Source organism: Neomonachus schauinslandi, chromosome 2 (genome assembly GCF_002201575.2).
Source record: "Neomonachus schauinslandi chromosome 2, ASM220157v2, whole genome shotgun sequence".
Classification (NCBI taxonomy): Eukaryota; Metazoa; Chordata; class Mammalia; order Carnivora; family Phocidae; genus Neomonachus; species Neomonachus schauinslandi.
In genome coordinates, this window is record NC_058404.1 from 147,661,437 (window position 1) to 147,679,645 (window position 18,209).

The following is an 18,209-nucleotide window of genomic DNA, read 5'->3' on the forward strand; positions in this document are numbered from 1 at the left end:
AATACTTCATTACTAAAAAATGCCAGCCATCATCTGAACTTCCAGTGAGTTGTGATCCTGAATCACAGATCACCAACAGCAAACACAGTAATAATGAGAAAGTTTGAAATGTTGCAAAAATTACCAAAATGTGGCACAGAGACACAAAGTAAGCAAATACCATTGGAAAAATTGCACTGATAGACTTATTCCATGCATGGTTGCCACAAACTTTCAATTTGTAAAAAACACAGTATCTGCAAAAGGCGATAAAGTGAAGCATAATAAAAGGAGGCGTTCCTGTACTGCTTTGCCTACGTCTCATAAGCTATTATGCTAAACGTGGCTTATGGATTTTATCCATTTGTTGGATGTTTTTGTTGTTTGTTTTTCTTGTTTTCTATGGCAATATTGAATATTCTCAAATAACGCAGAGAACACATATTACACACTCCCTTTTTTATGGCCCCCAAATATCTATGCAGTTGATCTTGAACAACATGAGTTTAAACTGTGTGGATCCACTTATAAGTGGATTTTTCCTTTTATAAATACAGTACAGTATTGTACATGTATTTTCTCTTTTTTATGATTTTCTTAGTAACATTTTCTTTTTTTCTGGCTTACTTTATTATAGGAACACCATATATAATACATATAACATACAAAAGTATGTTAATTTTCAGTTTATGTTATCGATAAGGCTTCAGGTCACCAGCAGTCTAACAGTAGTTAAGTTTTTGGGGAGTCAAAATTTATAGGTAGATTTTTGACTATGAGTGGTTGGCACCCCTAACCCTTGTTCAAGGGTCAGCTGTACCTTCCTTTATGATTGTGTAATAACTAATGTCTGTCTGAGAAGGTGCAGTTAGATAATTTTAAGACTGCACCTTTATTACCTTATTGTCAAGAAAAACTGTTTTAAATAAGATGGTTTAGTTTACTAAAAAGTTTTGGTACACTTTGATAAATGAAAATATATTTTAATGCCTGCAAATATGTTGGAATTTGATCATCCTGTGAATTTTATGGGTGAGTTGCTTTCTTGGGTAATACACAGATATGCATGGAGCAGGCCCTGGTTCTCCACTGCTTGGGATTCAAAGTTTTTCTTCTTCTTCCTGGCTCAAGGGAATGTCTTCTGGTGTGGGTAAGCTTTTCTCTTTCCTTTTTTAAAAATTTTATTTATTTTGTTTTTTAAAGATTTTATTTATTTGAGAGCAAGAGAAAGCACGCATACGAGCAGAGGGAGGGGCAAAGAGAGAGGGACAAGCAGACTCCCTGCTGAGCAGGGAGCCCAATGTGGGACTTGATACCAGGACCCTGAGACCATGACCTGAGCCAAAGGCACCCTTTAACCGACTGAGCCACCCAGGTGCCCAAGCCTTTCTCTTTCAAACGCCATTCACAGTGACTTAGGCTTTTGAAAGTAAAAGCCAGTAAGACTTATGGACTGTTTCTGCTGTCTAGCTATACACCTTCCTTCTTCAGGTGATGAAGCTCACATCCTACTATGTGACTGAATATGCAACAAGGCAAAAGAGAAAAGAAATATAAATTGATATCTGAAATAATGTCTAGTTGGTGTCCACTGAGGTGAAGTTGTAATCATCTGGTCTGAAGGGTCTGAGGAGGCTTCTCTCATGTGTCTGATGTCTCGGCAGAGAGGACTATAAGGCTGGGGCCGTCTACCAGAGAGCCTACATAAGACCTCTCCTGCATGGTGGTCTCAGGGTACTCCGACTTCTTTATTTCTAGATACGTATTTTCTGATATTACTGTAAACTGCCTTTTCTTTTTAATTGTGATTTCTTCTCGAAAGCTGCTACCTCTTTCAGTCTCTGGCGCCTCAGTGACAGGAGCTGCCACCACAGCTGCCTATCTGCAATGGATGGACGTGCAGAACTAAGAGCTTCCTGATCAAGAGGAATAAGCTGACCTCTGCACAGCGCCCAGCCCAATAATCTGCAGCCCTGCAACGCCTTTCGCTACAACTGGCTGATTCACTGCAAGACTGTGGGCTTAGAGCTGGCAGCTGAAGGCAAAGGTGTCCTGGAGGTCATAAAGTGGAGATGGGCCAGGAGAATCCTCCAACTCCTACCTTTGACCACCATCAACAAGAACCAACGCTGGCAGCACCTGTCACGTGATCTGCAAGATCCGCAGGAACCTATACCGCTCCCATCTGCGCACGCCTGCTATTTGATCTGCGCATGCCTGCTATGCGTCCTGCGCAGCCGGTGACGTCCTGGTAGCCAGAAGCTGCGGGTTTCGTGAAGAGCTCGACCATATTCCGGGAGTCTGCTAATACCCTTGCTCACCCAAAGCGATAAAGTTGTCAGTCAATTTTTCTCGACAGCAAAAACAAAATATTTAGAAATGCAGGTAAGTCTTACTGCAGTCACCTTGCTAAGTTTTCCCATTATTTTAAATATTTTGCCCATATTTTAGTTTTTCTATAAAAATGACTATACCATGTATAACTAATGATAATTTTATTTCTTCCTTTCAGACTTAGGTCTAAGTTCCTTTTCTGTCTTACAGCACTGGCCAGAACAGTGCAATAATACTCTTGCATAATACTGAAATTTAAAGTAAGTGTATCTAGGGGTGCCTGGGTAGCTCATGGGTTAAGTGTCTGACTTTTGATCTCAGCTCAGGTCTTGATCTTAGGGTGGTGAGTTCAGGCCTCCCAGTGGGCTCCATGATGTCTGGAGCCTTCTTAAAAAGAATTAAGTTTATCTAATATTTTCCACTTAGAATGATCTTTTTTTTCTAGATTAAAACAACATAAGCTTAAGGGAATTCCTTTATATTTCTAAGTTAATATAAATTAAAAAAATAAGCTGTGTTGAACTTATTAAATGCTTTTCTCCCTACATCTATGGAAATGATCATTTGGTTTTTAACATCTCTGTTGCATTGAATTACATTTACGAATTTTTCTTTTCACATTTAACCGTGTTTAATTTTCACTCAATTTGGTTGTTTCTTTAATAATTCTTTAATAGGATTTTGGTTCCTAATACCTACTGCTTCCCGCCCCCATCTCTTTATGAGTGAAATAAGCCTATAGTTTTCCTTTCTCTGTTTGGTATCATGGTTGAGTTGGGGAGCTTTCCCTCTCTCTATCTTAATGTCTGGAAGAATTTGTATAAAATTGGACTAATCTGTATACTGACAATTTTGCAGACCTATTTTCTTCCCTGTAAAACCTTTGGGGCTATTTTTTTCTTGAGGGAAGATTTTTAACTACCTCTTCAATTTATGTAATAGTTATAGGGCTATTTGAGTTTTTTCTTTTTGAACAAGTCTGTAAAATATTTTTTTAGGAATATGTTCATTCAGTAAGTTTGAAAAATTGTTGGCATGTGTTTATTTGTTCATGGCATTTTCTTACCTTACTTTTAATATTCACTTCGTGTTTAGTAACTGTGTTTTAACTTACGGTATTGTTAACTTGTGTCTTTTCCTACTCTTGATCTGTCTTACTAAAGATTATTTTTTTAGTTTTTGCTAAGAACTAACCTGTGGCTTTTAAATCTTCTTTATTCTACCCTTATGTTCTATTTAATTTATTTTGACTCCTATTTATTGTCTTTCTTAAATGTTATTTGGGATTATACTGTTGTTCATTTTATAACTTCTTAAGAAGGATGTTTAATTCATTTTAAAAGAGAGTATAAACTTTATTACAGTATTTGGCCATTTTTACTTCATATATCTTATAATATCTCGGGTTTTTCTCTATTCTTATTTAATTTTTTAATTAAAAACTCTTTTTTGGCAGTGTTTTGCATGGCAGAACTCTGTAACAAAGCCTTTGAGTCTTTGAATGCCTAAGATTATTGCCCTCATATGCTGATGGCAGTTTGGTTAAATAAAAAATTCTGGGTTCTCTTCCATTAGTACTTTGGAAACACCACTCCATTGTCACCTTACATCCAGTGTTGGTAATGAAAAATCTTATGTCAATCTGATTTTTTTCTTTCTTTTGAAAGCTTTTAGAGTTTTCTCTTGGTTTTTGATATTCTTAAATTACACTAAATATGTTTAGGGCTGTTTCTGTATCATTTCCCTTTTACTCTGAGATCTCTCATCTTTCTAAAGATTTTTTTTTTAAAGATTTTATTCATTTGAGAGAGAGCGAGCGAGGGAGAGTGAGCGCATGTGCATGGGGTGGGAGGGGCAGAGGGGGGGAGAGAAGCAGGGAGCCCAATGCTGGGCTGTATCCCAGGACCCTGGGATCATGACCTGAGCTGAAGGCAGATGATTAACCGATGGAGCCACCCAGGCATCCCTCTTTCGTCTTTTTAAATCTGAAAAATGCATCTGGTATTTTCTCTTCAAATACTGTTTTTTACCCATTTTTTTTTTTCAGGGAATTCCATTAGTTGGATATTATAAGCACTCTACTATCCTCCATATCTCATACTTTTTTTTTTTAATACTTCCTATTTACATGTTCTTGTTTTTTCCTTCTGGGAGATTCCCTCAGTTTGTTCTTCCAATTTGCTAATCCATTCCTCCACTATATCATTCTCTATATCCCAGTGTTTGGGCTCTTTCAATTATTTTATTTTCATACATATATTTCTGCTTGTTTTTCTGTTTTTTTTTTTTTTTTTTAAAGATTTTATTTATTTATTTGACAGAGACAGAGACAGCGAGAGCAGGAACACAAGCAGGGGGAGTGGGAGAGGGAGAAGCAGGCTTCCCGCTGAGCCGGGAGCCCGATGTGGGACTCGATCCCAGGACCCTGGGATCATGACCTGAGCCGAAGGCAGTCGCTTAACCAACTGAGCCACCCAGGCGCCCCTGTTTTTTTTTTTTTAAATTTTTTCATATTGCTAACATCTTTCCTCATTTCTTTTAGTAATTTTAGCGAGATAACTATTTGTCCATTGTTCTAATAGTTCTGCTTCTGAGAGATGCAATATTCCAACATGTATTTTTCTTTTGAAGTAATTGTGCTTCTCAAAGTTTGTTGATTCTTCTTATGAGCTTAGTTTTCCCTGATAGTATGAGCTTCTTCACCAGTCAGTACTCAGTCCCTGATGGCCCCAAATTGCTCAGTGTGTTGGGGTGGGGTGGGGTCACTGGCCTTTGAGTCTGTCACTCCTAGTTCATAAAGCAATTCTTAGGCTAGAGAGCCGCTCTGCATCACACAGAGAAGCAATATTAGGAGGAAATGCATCTTAAATTATAATTCACAGCCCTGGGACTTGGAGGGGAAAGGTGCAACTCCTCAAACTTTCTTAGTTCCTGTTTTCTTCTAACTTTTCATAAGCTGTTTTAGATTGGGTTCCCCAGGTAAGAGACTGAGATGAAGATTTGTTTGTGGGAATTTATTGGAGTGTGGTCTCAGGAACAACACTTGTAAGGATGTAGGGGAAGCAGGATTGGGCGGGGGTGGGGGGAGTGAACTTTGATGCTGTTGCAGCAGGGGTTTAGCTTATCCCACAGGAACTCTGGAGTGAGGAGAGATCTTCAGAGTGTCTGACATTGAGGCAAGGGGGGCTGTAATTTGGTACCATCTTCTCATCCCCATTGACCAGTAATTGAATGCAGGCTATGCCTGTTTTCTGGTATGTTTTCATGTTCTGCACTCTTTTCTGGGGTGGTTTCAAGTTTGGTTGTGGTCATTGAGATGGCTTTAGGTTGAGTGGTGATCTCAGGGTGGTTTTGGGTTCAGTGATGGTCTCTTTTTTTTAAGTTTTAGAGAGAGAGAGAGAGCACGAGTGGGGAGGGGCAGAAGGAGAGAGAGAATCTTAAGCAGGCTCCTTGCTCAGTGTGTAGCCTGATGTGGGGCTCGATCTCACGAACTGAGATTATGACCTGAGCAGAAATCAAGAGTCGGATGCCTAACCAACTGAGCCACCCAGGCACCCCCAGTGATGGTCTCTTGAATGGAGTCATGTTGGTTAATGATTTCTGGAGTGGTTTTGGGTTTAGCAGTGGTTTCTGGGACTGGTGTGGTTTCAGGTTTAGCAATGTTTCCTAAGGAGGTTCAGATTTAGCACTGGTCATTGGGTGGTTTCAGGGTCAGTGGTTGTCTCAGTTTTTTTTTTTTTTTTTGAGGGAAAGGTTTACTGGTGATTTCAGGTTCAGCAGTAATCTCTGGGGTAGTTTTAGTTGCGGGGTGCTCTCTGGTGATTTTAGGATCAGCAGTGTTTTTTGGGGTAGTTTCTTTTCAGCTGTGGTCTCAGGGGTGTTTTTATGTTCAGCAGTGATTTTTGATGGGATTTCAAGTTTAGTCCTGGTTGTTTGGGTGGTTTCAGGTTCAAGGGTGTTATGTGTGGTAGTTTTGAGTTTAGTGGTGATCCCTTGGCTGCTTTCAGGTATAGGAGTATTTTCTTGGGGTGGTTTTAAGTTTGGTGATGGTCAATGAGTTTGTTTTGGTGTTTTGAGTTCATCAGTTGGTCTTTGGGTTGGTTTTTGGTTCAGTGGCAGTCTTTGTCTGATTTTGTGTTCGGTAGTGGCCTCTGGGTTGGTTTTGGGTTCCGCAGTATTTTCCAGTATGGTTTCAGAGTTAATAGTGGTGCCTGGGGTGGTTTCAGTTTCAGTTTGTGGAGTAGATCTGGGTTCAGAGGTGGTTTTTGTGGTGTTTGTTAATTCGGTGGTGGTCACTGAGGAGGTTGTTTGGGGTGATTTTGCATTCATCTTTAGTCTCTTGTATAGTTTGTTCAGCAGCAATATTTTCTGGGGTGGATTCATTTTCAGAGGTGATTGAAGAAACTTCTAGAGTATGTTCAATAATAATTGGAGTGCTGGTGGATTTATGTAGAATGCTAATAACATCTTGGCTGGGCAGAAAGGAGGCGGCAGGTGTTTTTGAAGGGATTTTTGGAGCAGTTACTTTATGTTGATTGTGAAAGACAAAGTTATCAAGATAAATTATACAACCTGAAAATGGCATTCGATATGGCTTCTTACAAATTTTTTTAGGTAGATGGTTCTTTTTTGGTTTAATTTTTTTGTAAAGGTAGCAGTTATTTTCCAGTGATGTTTGTGTGATATGTGTGGGAGTCTGTGAAACTGAATAATTCTGCTTTTATGCAAAAGACCATATTTTGAGAAGAATAAAGTGTTTGGGTTTGTTTTCCCACTGAAGACATCCTGTGGTTTTTTTTCTTACTCTCACTAGGCTGTAAAAAGAGAAAGGAGATTATTATTCATGAGTAAAATAATTATTGAAATTTAGATGAATCAAACATCATTTACATTTGAAGTATATTTTTATTTAGTTATTGAAGTATATCACACATACATAAAACATAATGTATGTATATTTCAATCAATTAAGAAGGTAAATACCTGTGTAACTATAGCACAGATAAAAAAAATAGAACATTGCCATCATTCCAGAAGACTCCTGTGGCCCTTTCCAATTTTTATTCTTCCTTTCTCCTCAAAGTTAACTACCATCCTTACTTCTAAAACTTGTGTAGACCTGTTTTCTGAATTTTGTGTGAATGGAATATACAATATAAAGTGATTCATGTATGGCTTCTTTTGTTCAACATTATGTTTATGATATTATCCATGTTGTGTGTAACTGTAATACATTTTTTTTGAACTCACCATAGAGTAAATAGTCTCTTCTATAAATTTACCACAAATGTATCCATTCAATACTTTATGAACCTTTGGAATATTTTCAGTGTTTCGTTGTTAGAAATGATGCTGCTATGAACTTCTTTGTGCCTGTGTATTGGTATAGATGTATAGGCATTTTCTTGGGGGAATATGCTAATGTTGTTTACTTTATGACTCAGTATATACAGATCTTGAATATTAGTATATAAAACCATACTGTTTCCAAAGTGATTCTACTCACTTACGCTCTACTGGTAGTGTATGAGAATTCCAGTTGCTCCAAATCTTCACCAACATTTACTGTTGCCAGTCTTTTAAATTTTAATCATTTTGATTAGTGTGCAGTATTATCTCATTATGGTTTGTGTTTCCATTTCCCTCTACATATGAGGTGAATCTTATTACAAATATTTAATGGCTACTTGAATATGATCAAAGTCTTAAAGATATTCTGTTACCTTCTAGATACTTTCATGTATTGTCTTTTTACTTTGAGATCTACAATTCAGTAGTTGTTTTTGGGAAAGAAAGGTGGGATGATACGAGTTTGGGGTCAGGTTTGATTTTTTTTTTTTCCCCCAATTTGGATTGTAATTGACTCAGTAATTTAATTGAAAAGAGTATCTTTTCTCTATTGATTTACAATGTTACCTTTCTTATAGATTAGTTGTCCATATATCCATGGGTCTGTTTCTGGGCTTTCTGTTTTGTTCTAGGAGTTTTTTGTTCATCTTTTGCCAAAACCACACATTGTGATCGCCCTTGCTTTATATTATCTTTGTGATCAGTAGAGCAATCCTATGAATGAACCTACCAATTAACTAACTTCCTTCCTTCTTCTCTTCCCTTCCCTTCCATTCCCTTCCCTTCCCTTCCTCCTTCCTTCTTTCCAAGATTATCTTGGCTTTTCTTAAACTTTTGCATTTCTGTATAAGTTTGATGATTGGTTTGTCAATTTACAGAAAAGACATCTTGTGCTTTTTTAAAAAAAGATTTTATTTTTAAGTAATCTCTATACCCAACATAGGGCTCAAATTTACAATCCTGAGATCAAGAGTCACGTGCTCTACCAACTGAGCCAGGCAGGCATGACATCTTGTGTTTTTGGTTGGAATGGTACTGAATCTATAGATCAGTTTGGGAAGAATGATTATTTTTATAATAATGAGTCTTCCAATCCATGGACATTTTATGTTTCTCTATATCTTTCCATGTTTAGGCAGATTTTAATTTTTTCTTTATACTGATACCTTGTATAACACCCTTAGTCTCCTAATTTTTTGAATACTGTCTGTTATTTCACTACGGGGAGGAATATTGAAATCAGTTGCTAGTTTTTTTCCCGACCCTTTTTCTCATTTAATTTGAATTATCTGTTTACTCTCTTTTTTGTCTATAAAGCAATTAATGAGCTTGTTGTACTTTCTGTATATTCTCCTACTAGTGACTAGTACAGTTTCTTGAAAGTTGTACTGTATCTTTATTATGAGAGCATATAACCATTACATATACATCTTCTCCCTTATATCCATAATTAAATCTTAGTTATACAGGAAAATACATATTCAGTAGTCATCATGAACCCATTTTTGATACCTTTTGTAGCATTTGTTTTTTTCTTTTTTTTTAAAATTAGGATGTAGTTGGCATATAACATTGTATTAGATTTAGGTATACAACAATTATTTCATTTTGTATATAATGCAAAATGCTTACTATAGTAAGTTTACTTAACATCCATCACCACACATAGTCACAGTTTTTTCCTTATGATGAGAACTTTTAAAGATCTACTTTCTTAGTAGCTTTAAAATACACAATACAGTATTATGAACTGTAGTCACCAGGCTGTATAGTAAATCTGAAGGACTTATCTTATAACTGGAAGTTTGTACCTTTTGACCATTTTACATATTTTGCCACCCCACAACCCTGCCCTACCTCTGTTCTCTGTTACAACCACCATTCTGATGTGTTCCCTGTATCTATGAGTTCTGTTTTGTTTTTTGTTTTTTTACATTCCACATATAAGAGATCATATTTGTCTTTGTCTGACTTATTTCACTTAGCATAATGCCCTCAAGGTACATCCATGTTGTCACGAATGGCAAGATTTTCTTCTTTTTTACAACTGAATAATGTTCCATTGTATATATATATACACCACATTTTCTTTATCCATTCATCTGTTGATGGGCACTTACGTTGTTTCCTTTGCCTTGGCTATTATAAATAATGCTGCAGTGAACATGGGGGTGCATGTTTCTTTTCTATTCCTTTCTCTTATTTTTTATTGTACAGATCCCAGTACATGAGCTAGAGACCTCAACTTAAAATAGTTACAGAGGTGAGACAAAAGAGACAAACTAAACTGGTCATTAAACTTTCCCCAGCAGCCGTGGATAAGGTGAACTTGAGGGAAGATGTGTAGGTGCAAATATGTAAAGGAAAAAGAAAAGAAGAGGAAAGAAAGAGGAAGTTTCTGTCCCAACTTTTTCTGATTGCTTGTGTTTCCATGTTTCTGAAATGAGCCAAGAAAATCTGCCAACTGAGAAGGTACAGGAGAAGGAAATGGATGTAACATGTAGATTCTTAGTGTCTAGTGAGTAAAGGAAAGGGACTCTGACACTCCATTTCCAAATAACAGAACAGGTGTTATTTAATTATGCAATCCTTTCTATTCTCTTAGATGTTGGCAAAATTTTCTGTGCACCATTTTAATGTTTTGTGATGTAATTCTTTTATAACATGTCACTTAAATTTATATTTCCTGCCTGTTCTTTCCACCCTGATTTTAACCATACAAAAAACTTACACAAAAGAGGAGAAAATTCATGCAGGACAAATAAGAATATAGTATTGGAACAATTCTTGATTAAAGTTAGCATTTTACATAACAATACAGGGTATAGCAAAAGTCAACTCAAAATGTAATATGTTGCAACTGCATTATAATTAACCAAGTCCATACTGAAATTTTACACCAACTGTAAATCATGGACTAAGATAAAACTCAGTAAAACTCATGCCTGAGCCAGAGTTTGCTTTTCTTGACTTCAAAAAAATTTTTTTAATTTAAATTCAATTTAGTTAACATATAGTCTAATATTAGTTTCAGGGGTAGAATTTAGTGATTCTCATCAGTTGCATATAACACCCAGTGCTAATTACATCAAGTGCCCTCCTTAATCCCATCACCCAGTTACCCCCTCCCCCCCCCCCCCTCCCCCCAGCAATTCTGTTCCCTATAGTTAAGAGTCTCTTAAGGTTTGCCTCCCTCTCTGTTTTTATCTTACTTTATTTTTCTTTCCCTTCCCCTATGTTCATCTGTTTTGTTCCTTACATTCTACATATGAGTGAAATCATAATGAGTGAAATCATATGCTGTTTGTCTTTCTCTGACTTATTAAAAAATTTTATTTTATTATGTTATGTTAGTCACCATACAATACATTATTAGTTTTTGATGTAGTGATCCACGATTCATTGTTTTTGTATAACACCCAGTGCTCCATGCAGCATGTTCCCTCCTTCATACCCATCACTGGGCTAACCCATCCCCCCACCTCCTCCCCTCTAAAACCCTCAGTTTGTTTCTCGGAGTCCATAGTCTCTCATGGTTCGTCTCTCCCTCTGATTACCCACCTTCATTTCCCCCTTCCTTCTCCTAATGTCCTCCACGCTATTCCTTATGTTCCACAAATAAGTGAAACCATATGATAATTGACTTTCTCTGCTTGACATATTTCACTTAGCATAATCTCCTCCGGTCCCATCCACGTTGATGCAAAAGTTGGGTATTCATCTTTTCTGATGGCTGAGTAATATTCCATTGTATATATGGACCAAATCTTTATCCATTCATCTGTTGAAGGGCATCTCAGCTCTTTCCACAGTTTGGCTATTGTGGACTTTGTTGCTATGAACATTGCGGTACACGTGGCCCTTCTTTTCACTACATCTCTATCCTTGGGGTAAATGCCCAGTAGTGCAATCGCTGGGTCATAGGGTAGCTCTATTTTTAACTTTTTGAGGAACCTCCACACTGTTTTCCAAAGTGGCTGTACCAACTTGCATTCCCACCAACAGTGTAAGAGGGTTCCCCTTTCTCCACAACCTCTCCAACATTTGTTGTTTCTTGCCTTGTCTACTTTTGCCATTCTGACTGATGTAAGGTGGTATCTCAGTGTGGTTTTGATTTGAATTTCCCTGATGGCTAATGATGATGAACATTTTTTCATGTGTCTGTTAGCCATTTGTATGTCTTCTTTGGAGATGTGTCTGTTCATGTCTTCTGCCCATTTTTTGACTTGATTATTTGTTTTTTGGGTGTTGAATTTGAGAAGTTCTTTATAGATCTTGGATCTCAGCCCTTTATCTGTAGTGTCATTTGCAAATATCTTCTCCCATTCCATGGGTTGCCTCTTTGTTTTATTGACTGTTTCCTTTGCTGTGCAGAGCTTTTTATCTTGATGAAGTCCCAAAAGTTCATTTTTGCTTTTGTTTCACTAGCCTTTGGAGATGTATCTTGAAAGAAGTTGCTGTGGCCAATGTCAAAGAGGTTACTGCCTATGTTCTCCTCTAGGATTTTGATGGATTCCTGTCTCACATTGAGGTCTTTCATTCATTTTTTTTTTAAAGATTTTATTTATTTATTTGAGAGAGACAGAGTTAGCGAGAGCAGGAACACAAGCAGCGGGAGTGGGAAAGTGAGAAGCAGGCTTCCCACGGGGCAGGGAGCCCAATGTGGGACTTGATCCCAGGACTCTGGGATCATGACCCGAGCTGAAGGCAGCCGCTTAACGACTGAGCCACCCAGGTGCCCGAGGTCTTTCATTCATTTTGAGTTTATCTTTGTGTATGGTGTTAGAGAATGGTTGAGTTTCATTCTTCTGCATGTGGCTGTTCAATTTCCCCAGCACCATTTATTGAAGAGACTGTCTTTTTTCCATTGGATATTTTTTCCTGCTTTGTCGAAGATTATTTGACCATAGAGTTGAGGGTCCATATCTGGGCTCTCTATTCTGTTCCATTGGTCTGTATATCTGTTTTTGTGCCAGTACCATGCTGTCTTGGTGATCACTGCTTTGTAATATAGCTTGAAATCAGGCAACGTGATGCCCCCAGGTTTGTTTTTCTTTTTTAACATATCCTTGGCGATTCGGGGTCTTTTCTGATTCCATAAAATTTTAGGCTTGTTTGTTCCAGCACTTTGAAAAATGTCATTGGAATTTTGATCAGGATGGCATTGAAGGTATAGATTGCTCTGGGTAGCATAGATATTTTAACAATGTTTATTCTTCCGATCCATGAGCATGGAATGTTTTTCCATCTTTTTGTGTCTTCTTCAATTTCTTTCATGAGTGTTCTGTAGTTCCTAGAGTATAGATCCTTTACCTCTTTGGTTAGATTTATTCCGAGGTGTCTTATGGTTTTTGGTGCTGTTGTAAATGGAATCGTTTCTCTAATTTCTTTTTTGACAGTTGCATTGTTAGTGTATAAGAAAGCAACTGATTTCTGTGCATTGATTTTGTATCCTGCCACATGACTGAATTGCTGTATGAGTTCTAGTAATTTGGGGGTGGAGTCTTTTGGGTTTTCCACATAAAGTATCATGTCATCTGTGAAGGGAGAGAGTTTGACTTCTTCTTTGCCAATTTGAATACCTTTTATTTCTTTTTCCTGTCTGATTGCTGTTGCTAGGATTTCTAGTACTATGTTGAACAATAGTGGTGAGAGTGGGCATCCTTGACGTGTGAAGGATGTTCAGGGATCTTAAGGGAAAGGCTCTCAGCTTTTCCCCACTGAGGATGATATTCACTGTGGGTTTTTCATAGATGGATTTTATGAACTTGAGGGATGTTCCCTCTATTCCTATACTCTGAAGAGTCTTAATCAGGAAGGGATACTCTATTTTGTCAAATGCTTTTTCTGCATCAATTGAGAGGACCATATGGTTCTTCTCTCTTCTCTTATTAATGTGTTCTGTCACAGTGATTGATTTGCGAATGTTGAACCACGCTTGCATCCTGGGGATAAATCCCACTTGGTTGTGGTGGATGATCCTCTTTATGTATTGTTGGATCCTATTAGCTAGGATTTTGTTGGCGATTTTGGAACGCATGTTCATCAGAGATATCGGTCTGGAATTCTCCCTTTTGATGGGGTCTTTGCCTGGTTTGGGGATTAAGATAATTCTGGCCTCATAGAATGAGTCTAGAAGCTTTACTTCTGTTTCTGTTTTTTTGAAAGAGCTTCAGGAGAATAGGTATCATTTCTTCTTTGAATGTTTGGTAGAATTTCCTAGGGAATCCATCAGGCCCTGACTTGATTTTTAGGGGGGTTTTGATCACTGCTTCAATCTCGTTACTGGTTATTCGCCTATTTAGGTTGTCAATTTCTTCCTGTTTCAGTCTTGGGAGTTTATAGGTTTCCAGGAAGGCATCAATTTCATTCAGGTTGCTCAGCTTCTTGGCATATAGTTGTTGATAATAAAATCTAATAATTGTTTCTATTTCCTTGGTGTTAGTCGTGATCTCTCCCCTTTCATTCATAATTTTATTAATTTGGGTCCTTTCTCTTTTCTTTTGGATAAGTCTGGCCAGTGGTTTAGCAATCTTATTAATTCTTTCAAAGAACCAGCTTCTAGTTTTGTTGATCTGATCTACTGTGTTTTTGGTTTCTAATTCATTGATCTCTACTCTACTCTTAATTATTTCTCTTCTAATGTATGGCTTAGGCATCATTTGTTGCTTTTTCTCTAGTCCTGGAAGGTGTAGAGTTAGATGGTGAATTCGGGATTTTTCTATTTTTTTGAGTGAGGCTTGGATGGCTATGTAATTCCCCCTTAGGACCACCTTTGCAGTATCCCATAGGTTTTCAAGTGATGTTTTTTAGTTCTCATTGGTTTCCATGAATTGTTTAAGTTCTTTGATTTCCTCGTTGACCCAAACATTCTTTTTTTTTTTAATTTATTTTTTTTCTTTTTAGTTTTTTCTTTTATTTCAAGATACTTTATTTTTAAAACAGGTCACAACACTAAGCTCCTGGCCCGCCCTGCAGTGTTCAAGCTACAAACGCTTGCTCAGTGGCGGGGGGCACGCCTTAGTAGTGTGTCTAAAAACTGAATAAAAATCCATATAAAACAAATATGCAAATAGTTTCCATAGGAACACAGATAAGTGATCCCATCTTCTAGTCTTCCATACTGTTGCATCCATGCCAACCCTACTTACAGACATTTCAAAACTAGCAAGAATTAAGTTAAACGGTCCCCCCAAGTCCCCCAATTCAAGCTAAACTTGAAGGTAACAGCTACAGGAGTGGCACCTACACGTTGATGTTGGCGGAGGCACAGGCGGCCGGGGGGCGCTTCAGCCCACTCTCCCAGGCACAGGACACAGGCAGGGTGCCGACATCCTGCTCCACCACTTCGGCCGGTAAGTCGTGGTTCTGGATCTGCTGCATCAGTTGCCATGTTGGCCCCGACATCACATAGTAGATAGTCAGCCTCTGGAACCCGTTGAAAGTAGAAGCAGCAGCAACCGTGTAAGCACCCATGTTTTCAAAGACCATCCAATCGCCCACGTGCATCTCGGGCAAGTCGCAGTGCTCGACAGTGCAATCCAGGTCGTCACATGTTGGTCCCCATATGCTGGTTGAATAGTACTTCTCATCTGGTGTTGGGTCTCTTCTGCAGAAGGGGCTTCACGTGGGCATGATCATAGAGGATGCAATTAAATGATCCATACACTCCATCATTCACGTAATACATAAAGGTTTGTTCACTCGACTCATCTTCATCATCAGAGCCTGTCTGTTCCTTTAATACAAGTTTTTTGGCAATGATGTTCACTGTGAGCATGAAGGCTGAGGCAACATAGTATCTGCTGGGCTCCACTATGATTCGCACCCCCGAGTCGGCCAGGAAGTACTTGTCCAGGGCTGGGTTGATCACACTGGTGATCTCTTCAAATTTAAGCTTCACATCCTCAGATCCAGGAAAACCACCACTGATATCAAGCAGATACATGCTGAAACCAACCTGAGCTCCCATGTCAAAGACACAGTGGGCATCAGAGATGGCTTGCACAAAGGTCTCAGGATCCGTGCAGCCACTTCCCACATGGAAGCTGACACCAATGACAACAATATTTAGTTCTCTCACCCGTTCCAAAAGAAGCCTGCTGATTTTGAGTGTGGCACCAAATTTAACACTGAGGCGATAGACTGCTTTGGAATCATCGGTGGCAATCCGCAAAACCAACTTGGCCTTTGGATGCGCCCCGGCAACTTTCATCAGTTCAACTTCACTATCAGAAGTCATCATCTGGACTCCATTATTGGCAGCATACTTAATCTGAGACACTTGTTTGCAAGGATTTGCATAGATAATCCTCTCTGGAGGCACCCCAAGACTTTATACCAATTGTATCTCAGTCTTGCTGGCACAGTCAAATCCTGTCCCAGTGGTAGCAAGGGTCTTCACTATGGTTCTGCTATCATTGCATTTGACTGCCTAAAAGGGGGTGACCCGAGGAAGAGCTTCTAACCATCTCAGATGTTTCTTTAAAATGTCTCCTCGGTCGGCGACATAGAAGGCATCCTTATCATCAGAAGACGAAACTTCATTAATTTTTTGGTCCAGAATATCCTTGGCAGTAAAGCCTTCATTGAGGAAATGGGAGTCTAAATCTGCATTACTAAAGCTGTTCATGGTTTCTTGAAGTTCCTCTGAAACGTAACAAAATGGAAAACTAAGAGATGGAATTTAAAGAAATTATTGCCAGTTTCTCACAAAGGCAATTCTCTGGAATTCCAAGTCCTGCTGAAGATGCGTGTGCCCTCAGGTGCAGCAGTGGAAATGTTCTGATAAATAGAATTTGCTGGTCCACCTTAGAGCGCACGGGCGCCCTGGGCCAGTCCCATGGAGATACCAACCCCGAGCGCGCAGGACTGCCGGCCGCCCTGCCGCCCCCGTCAGCTGGCCGCCTGCCACCTCACTCCCTCCCACGGAGGACCGCCGGCCCGAGGTGGCGCCAGAGCTCTGGCAGAGGGGCGGCGGCAGCGGAGGCTGAGGGGACTGACCCCAAACATTCTTGAGCAGAGTGGTCTTAGCTTCCAAGTGTTTGAATTTCTTCCAAATTTTTTCTTGTGATTGAGTTCAAGTTTTAAAGCATTATGGTCTGAGAATATGCAGGGAATAATCTCAGTCTTTTGGTATTGGTTGAGAACTGATTTGTGACCCAGTATATGGTCTATTCTGCAGAAAGTTCCATGTGCGCTTGAGAAGAATGAGTATTCTGTTGTTTTAGGGTGGAATGTTCTGTATATATCTATGAGGTCCATCTGGTCCAGTGTGTCATTCAAAGCTCTTGTTTCCTTGTTGATTTTCTGCTTAGATGATCTGTCTATTGCTGAGAGTGGAGTATTGAGGTCTCCTACAATTAATGTATTGTTATCAATATGACTCTTTCTTTTGGTTAACAGTTGGCTTATGTATATGGCTGCTCCCATGTTGGGGGCGTAGATATTTACAATTGTTAGATCTTCTTGTTGGATAGACCCTTTAAGAATGATATAGTGTCCTTCTGTGTCTCTAACTACACTTTTTAGTTTAATATCTAATTTGTCTGATATAAGAATTGCTACCCCAGCTTTCTTTTGAGGTCCGTTGTCATGGAATATGGATCTCCATCCCTTCACTTTCAGTCTGGATGTATCTTTAGGTTCAAAATGAGTCTCTCGTAGACAGCATATGGATGGGTCCTGTCTTTTTATCCAGTCTGCAACACTGTGCCATTTTATGGGAGCATTTAGGCTGTTCATGTTGAGAGTGATTATTGAAAGATATGAATTAATCGTCATCATGTTGCCTGTGAAGACCTTGTTTTTATAGATTTTCCCTGTAAATTTCTGTTCTATATCACTCTTGAGGTCTTTCTCCTTTTATAGAACCGCCCTTAATATGTCTTGCAGGGCTGGCTTAATGGTCACGTATTCTTTCAGTTTTGCTGGTCTTGGAAGCCCTGCATCTCTCCATCCATTCTAAAGTACAGCCTTGCTGGATAAAGTATTCTTGGCTGCATGTTCTTCTCGTTTAGTACCCTGAATATGTTTTGCCAGGCCTTTCTGGCTTGCCAAGTCTCTATGGATAGGTCTGATGTTATTCTGGTGTTCCTCCCTCTGTACGTAAGGAATCTCTTCCCCCTATCTGCCCTTAAGATGGTTTCCTTGGTTCTAAGATTTGTGAGTTTTACTGTTACATGCCAGCATGTTGGCCTGTTTTCCTTGATCTTGTGAGGGGTCCTCTCTGCCTCTAGGACACCCAAATGTTTGTTTCATTCCCCAGATTAGGGAAGTTCTCAGCTACGATTTGCTCAGATATGTCTCTAGTCCTCTCTCTCTCTCTACCCCCTCAGGGATTCCAATAATTCTGACATTTGAACATTTCATGGTGTCACTTATTTCTCTGATTCTATTTTCATGGACTCTGAGTTGTTTTTCCCTGGTCTCCTCTTTTCACTTTTTATCTATTAATTGGCCTTCTAGGTGACTAATTCGTTCTTCTGCCTCACTTACCCTAGCTGTTAGATTATCTAGATTAGATTGGATCTCATTGATAGCATTTT

General features: G+C 38.9%; 1 pseudogene; it reads right to left on the reverse strand.

Annotated features, from left to right (window-relative positions):
* Positions 1-14,907: 14,907 nt before the first annotated feature.
* LOC123324047 lies at positions 14,908-16,414 on the reverse strand (annotated as a pseudogene).
* Between the last annotated feature and the right edge of the window lie 1,795 nt (positions 16,415-18,209).